The following is a 6,801-nucleotide window of genomic DNA, read 5'->3' on the forward strand; positions in this document are numbered from 1 at the left end:
ATCCAAACACTGTCCAGTCTTGCGCCATCCCACGGTCCTTGCTATGTTTGAGCTTATTGTGTAGCCACCGTGTCAATCCATCTCATGGAGGGCCTTCCTCTTTTTCGCTGACCCTCTACCTTACCAAGCGGGATGTCCTTTTCCAGTCCCTCCTGATAACATGTCCAAAGTATGTGAGACAAAGTCTCCTCCTCCTTGCTTCCAAGGAGCACACTGGCTCTGCTTCCTCCAAGGCGGACTGGTTGGTTCTTCTGGCCAACCAAACCCATCGCTGCCCATCCATTCCCGCCCATGGCAAAACTGTGAAAGGTCAGAGCAGAACCGACCCATAGAGTTTCCAAGGAGCAGCTGGTGGATTTCATCTGCCAATCTTTTGGGTAGTAGCACCTGCTAATCTTTTGGGTAGCAGCGAAGGCCTAAGCAGTGTACCTGCATGGTGTATTCAGTATTGTTTGCCAGAATCGTAACTGAAAGGCGTCAATTCTTCTTCCGTCTTCGTTATTCATTCTCCAGGTTTGGCGTGCACAGGAGGCTATTGAAAAGATCATTCCTTGGGAGAGGTGCACCATTGTCGTCCAAGCGATGCCTTTGTTTTCAACACTTCAAAGAGGTCTTTTGCAGTAAATTTGACCGGTGCAATACATCCTTGGATTTCGTGATTACTGCTTCTGTGAGTGATGACCGTGCAGCCAAGTAAACAGAAATCCTGGACATCTTCAATATTTTCTCCGTTTATCATCATGTTGCTTATTGGTCCTGTTCTGAGTTCTCTCTCTCTCTCTCTTTTTTTTTTTTTTTTTATTATTGTTGCGGTGGAGTCCATACTGATGTTCATGAGTAATTGCTTCCAGTCTTTTTGATTTCAGCAAACAAGCTTGTGCCATCTACATATCGCAGGTTGGTAATGAATCTTCCACCGATCCTGATGCCAAGCTCTTCGTCATATCTTCCAGCTCCTGGGGTCATTTGCTCCGCATACAGATTGAATAAGTATGGTGAACCGATACAATCGTGGTACACACATTGCCGGACGTCGAACCACAGAACTATGCTCTTGTTGCGTTTGAATGACTGGCTCTTGTATGTGCAGGTTCTACAGGAGCAAAATTAAGTGTCCTGGAGTTCCCGTTCTTCGCAAGGTTAAGCATAAGTTGTTATGTAGAATAGAGCAGAGTACAGTGGAGTATTGTAGAGTAGTGTAGTGTAAAGTAGAATAGAGCAGAGCAGAGCAGAGCCAAGGGTAAAAGACAGAAATACCCTCAGCAGTGGCCAGACAAGTAGTCAGGAAACATGAAAATCTCCTCTTGCACCAGAGGACAGGAATTTTACAGTGCTTATTCTCTGCATCTAAGGGAAGTTGACTGCTTGGAATTGTAAAAGTTGACTGCTTCCAATTGGAAACCCTGGTGTTCTACTGGTTAAGTGGTATGGCTGCTAATTAAAAGGTCAGCAGTTGGAATCCACCAGGAGCTTCTTGGAAACTCTAGGGGGTAATTCTGCTTTGTCCTGTAGTGCACTATGAATCGAAACAGAGTCTACAGCAACAGGTTCGATTTATTTTTTGTTTTGGGCATTCCTCATATCATCTAAAAAAAAAAAAAGCAAAACTCTTCCATAACAATATTATAACAATTTACCTGTGTAGATACCTGGGCCATGGATATTAGTATTAATTAGTAATAAACCATCGTCTCATCTGTTTGTTGAGAACTCATCCTATTTTTCACAACATAGGTGACAACGTATTTCAATGTTTTCACAACAAACTTGTATAGAATTGGAAGAATCTTCTCAGTACAAATGTTAGAAACTTCTTCATTAGAGTGCAGGTATATAGCCCAAGAACCACATGCCCTGGTTATGTGACTCTGTCATTGATTGCTTTCTTAAAATGACCATTATCTTACCACAAGAAATTAACTCATGATAGCCTGAAGAATTGGAATCAAGATATCCGTTAGTATTTCCATGGCCTCTTCTGTTATAAATGAAACCCTTGGAGTGCTTAACGCCTGTGTCTGTAGCCTTCACTCCGGGCTATGGCTTCAGACAGCAAGAGTCAGACTTCCTTAAATCTGCTGCTCCCCCTCCGCAAGAGGTGCTGCAGGCCAATGAGCAGAGCCACAGTGTCGCCCGTCGCCACCTGGAGCCTTGTTTTTCAATCCAAAGCTCACCACCCTCTGGGCAGATTAAAAAAAACCCAAACCCAGTGCCGTAGAGTGTAGAGTCGATTCCGACACATAGCGATTGGCAACCAGGAAATATGATGGGTTATATATCGCAGGGGTGAGAGGCTACGGGGGCGTTCCTGCGGTGCTGGGGGAGCGTCCAGAGGTCCAGCTTTGTGGAAACACTTCATAGTGATCAAGCACAGACGATATGATTCCTAGAACCCTTTTATAATTTTAATTCACAACTTTTAGAAGAGAAGGGAGTTTTCGAGCGCGCGCGGTGGTGTCAAAGAAGCAGAGGGCTCGGAAGCTGCAAGCCTTGAAGACGGGTGTGGAGTAACGGGCGGGACCCCGAGAGGGGCCCAACCGAGGCGGAGCTATTTCCAGAGCGAGTGCCGCCGTTTTCCAGTGTGCAGCTTCGACCGCGGAGAGTTGGGTGGAACTTGCATTCAGAGCGTGGATTCAGGCCGGACAGATTCCCCAAAGCCTGGGAAAGCTTTAGAAAAGCAAAATCTGCCTCCTGTCTCCGGAAACCTTAGGCAGCAGGCCCTGCAAATTGTCAAGAGCCCCGGAACATTTGTGTGTAAATGACAGTTATGGAGGCTTAGTGCAGGGAGAGAGGTTCAGAGGGGCAGACTGACGGAGACAAGGAGCAGGGATGATCTAGTGCTTAAGTAGCCTAGCGGACCCAAGAAGGAGAGCGCGCAGCGGGAGGAAGACGCGCGCTGTGTCTGGGCCACACATTTTGATTACTACTCACAGAAAACAAACAAGCGATCAAACATTCTGACTCTGTCATTAATTGCTCTCTTAAAATGATCATTATCTTATTTGAAAGAAATTCACTCAAAAGGGGGCCTCTATCGTATACTGCAAGAAGCCATGGTGGCGTACTGGTTAAGCACTTGGCTGCTAATCCAAGCGATAGTCGTTGGAAAAAAAAATTTTTTTTTTCTCCACAAGAGAAAGATGTGGCAGTCAGCTACGGTAAAGATTTACAGCCTTGGAAGTTCTATGGGGCAGTTTTACTGTGTCCAATAGGGTCCCTATGAGCTGGAATCCACTTGATGACAATTTTTTATTTTTATTTTTTTTGCGTGTTGGGTTGCTGTGAGTCAGAATCGACTCAGTGGCAACTGATTATAGTATTGTGCCATGGAGATCCCATGAGTTACAGGGGAGACATGCTCCATAGGGTTTTCCTGGCTGTAATCTTAGGGGAGGAGCCGTTTTGGTGAAGTGGTACCGAAAGGTGCAGTTGGAACACACCAGGAGCTTATCCATAGAAAGACATGGCTTCTGTAAAGGTTATTGTTTTTTTTATATGCCCTTGAGTCAGTTTCAACTCATAGTGACCACCTGCAAAACAGAAGGAAACACTGCCCTGTCCCGTGTCATCTTCACAATCGTAGCTATGTTTGAGCCCATTGTTGCTGCCACTATGTCAATCCATCTCTGAAGGATCTTCATCTTTTTCACTCATCCTCTACCTTACCAAGCATGTTGTCCTTCTCCAGGGACTGGTCCCTCCTGATAGCATGCTCAAAGTACGTGAGATGAAGTCTCACCATCCTCACTTTCAAGGAGCACACTGGTTGTACTTCTTCCAACACAGTCTTGTTCATTCTTCTGTCAGTCCATGGAATATTCAATATTCTTTCTCAATACCATAATTCAATTCTTCTTCAGTCTTCCTTATTCATTCTCCAGCTTTCCCATGCGTATGAAACGATTGAAAATATGATGACTTGGGTCAGGCACACTTTTCCTTGTCTGCAAAGTGACATCTTTGCTTTTTGGCACTTTAAAGAGGTCCTTTGCAGGAGATTTGCCCAGTGCAACAGGTCTCTTGATTTCTTGACTGCAGCTTTCATGGGCGTTGATTGTGGATCCAGGTAAAATGAAATCCTGGACATCTTCAATGTTTTCTCCATTTACCATGATGTTGCTTATTGGTCCAGTTGTGAAGATTTTTGTTTTCTTTATGTAGAGGTGGAATCCATACCGAAGGCTGTAGTCTTTGATCTGCATGAGTAAGTGCTTCAAGGTTCTTTGTTTTCAGCAAGCAAAGTTGTGTCATTTACATAACTCAGGTTGTTAATGAGTTTTCCTCCAATCCTGATGCCATGTTCATATAGTCCAGCTTCTCAGATTATTTGCTCAGCATACAGATTGAATAAGGATACAACCCTGACACACACCTTTCCTGACTTTAAACCTTGCAGTATCCCCTTGTTCTGTTCAAATGACTGCCTCTTGATCTATGTACAGGTTCCTCATGAACACAATTGAGTGTTCTGGAATTCCCATTGTTTGCAATGTTATCCATAATTTGTTACAATTCACACAGTTGAATGCCTTTGCATAGTCAATACAACACAGGTAAACATCTTTTTGGTATTCTCTGCTTTCAGCCTAGATCCATCTCACATTATCAGTGATATCCCTCATTCCATGTGCTCTTCTGAATCCAGCTTGAATTTCTGGCAGTCCCCTGTGAAGGTACTGCTACAATCATTTTTGAATTATCTGCAGCAAAATTTCAGTCGCTGGTAATATTTATGATTATTGTTTGATAATTTATGCATCTGTTGGATCACCTTTCTTTGGCATGGGCACAAATATGGATCTCTTTCAGTTGGCTGGCCAGGTAGCTGTCTTAAAAATTTCTTGGCACAAGTGAGTGAGCACCTCCAGCACTGCACCCATTGTTGAAACATCTCAATTAGTATTCTGTCAATTCCTGGACTCTTTTTCTTCCTTTTTTTTTTTTTTAACCAATGCCTTAAGTGCAACTTGGACTTCTTCCTTCAATACCGTAGGTTCTTGATCATATGCTACCTCCTGAAATGTTGAATGTCGACCAGTTGTTTTTCATATAGTAACTGTGTGTGTTCCTTACATTTTCTTTTGACGCTTCTTGCGTCGTTCAACATTTTGCCTGTAGAATCCTTCAAAATTGCAACTCAAGGCTTGAGTTTTTTTTTTTTTTTCAGTTCTTTCAGCTTGGAAATGCTGGGCTTGTTCTTCCCTGGTGGTTTTCTAACTCCAGGTCTTTGCACATTTCATTATAATACTTTGTCTTCTCGAGCCACCTTGTTCAGATCTTTTACTTCATCATTTCTTCCATTCACTTTAGCTACTTGACTTCAAGAACAAGTTTCAGGTCTCTTCTGACATTCATTTTGATCTTTCCTGTCTTTTTAATGACCTTTTGCTTTCTTCATGTATGATGCCCTTGATGTCATCCCACAACTCACCTGGTCTTTGGTCATTAGTGTTCAATGTGTCAAATCTATTCTTGAGATGATCTCCAATTTCAGGTGGCATATACTCAAAGTCATTTTTTGGTCCTTGTGGACTCGTTTTTTCTTCAACTTCAACTTGCATATGAGCAATCGATGGTCTGTTCCCCAGTTGGCCCCGGCCTTGTTCTGACTGATGATATTGAGCTTTTCCATCTTCTCTTTCCACAACAAAGTTTCAGTACACTTAAAATGAAATTTAAGACAACATGACATTTTCAAGACACTGACCATGTTGAGCTTGACCTGAAACTCAGCACCCTTTATAGAAATTCCTTCTGGGCTTGAGAAAAAGAACTGCCATTTTGACCTAGAAGAGCCAAAGAGAAGTTTTTTTTTGTTTGTTTGTTTGATTGTTTTTTTGCTCAAAAGAATTGAAGTCAAAGATCCCATATCTCATTTGCTGTGCTTTATGTTGACTTTTTCATGTCCTTTGTTAGTTAACAAAACTAAGTTAAGTCTTCTCACTTTTGATAGAGGTGAGGATTTTTAACTCTTGTGTGGCTTCCAATGTTACCTTTTAAAAAAATTTCCATAGCACCACCTACAAAAAAAAAAAAAAAAAAAAAAAAACCACTACCGTGAAGTCTATTCCGATTCAGATTCACGGTGACCCTGTAGGGCAGAGTAAAACTGTCTCAGCAGGGTTTCCAAGGATTGGCTGGTCGGTTCTAACTCCTGACCTGTTGTTTAGCAGCTGTAGGTTTTAACCACTGTGCCACCTCCCAATTTCCCCTGAATTGCATTATTTTGGTCAGGAACTCCCATTGGATCTTTCATTTTGGAAAATGCTGGGACATAAGATATCCAAGGTCGTTTAAAGTTTTTGTCACACAATTAAGGTATTTGTTTTTCTCTGAGGCTTCCTGAAAGCTCTTGCAAATCAGCTTGTACAGCCCAGAGTGTTGTATCATCGATAAAACAGGATTGCTTAGAGACCCTTGGAAGAGGACTAGTCCGGGTACTCTGGGGCATAAGCTTTTGATGGCATCTCTCAAGGCAATGGGTTTGGTTTTGGTTTTCTTCAATAACTTAGAGACCATGCCAGTGGACTCAGTCAGGATTTCAGATGGGGTCATGCAACTGCTTAACTCAAGATCAAGCAGAGTAAGAATAAAGTCCACAGCAGTGAAAGAACAGATGAGAGATAATAATGAATTTTGTGTGGAATATTCCTGATATTTTAATGTTCTTATTTCTGGATATAGGGAATCCCTTTCTCTTTTCTTGGAGTATCTATAACTCATAACCATTCAGTAGTCTATGCCTTTGTAATGACACATGAAACATTGGTCTTCTTCTCCCTGCCTGATCTCTCCCACTTT

This window comes from Loxodonta africana, chromosome 11, assembly GCF_030014295.1.
Source record: "Loxodonta africana isolate mLoxAfr1 chromosome 11, mLoxAfr1.hap2, whole genome shotgun sequence".
Classification (NCBI taxonomy): Eukaryota; Metazoa; Chordata; class Mammalia; order Proboscidea; family Elephantidae; genus Loxodonta; species Loxodonta africana.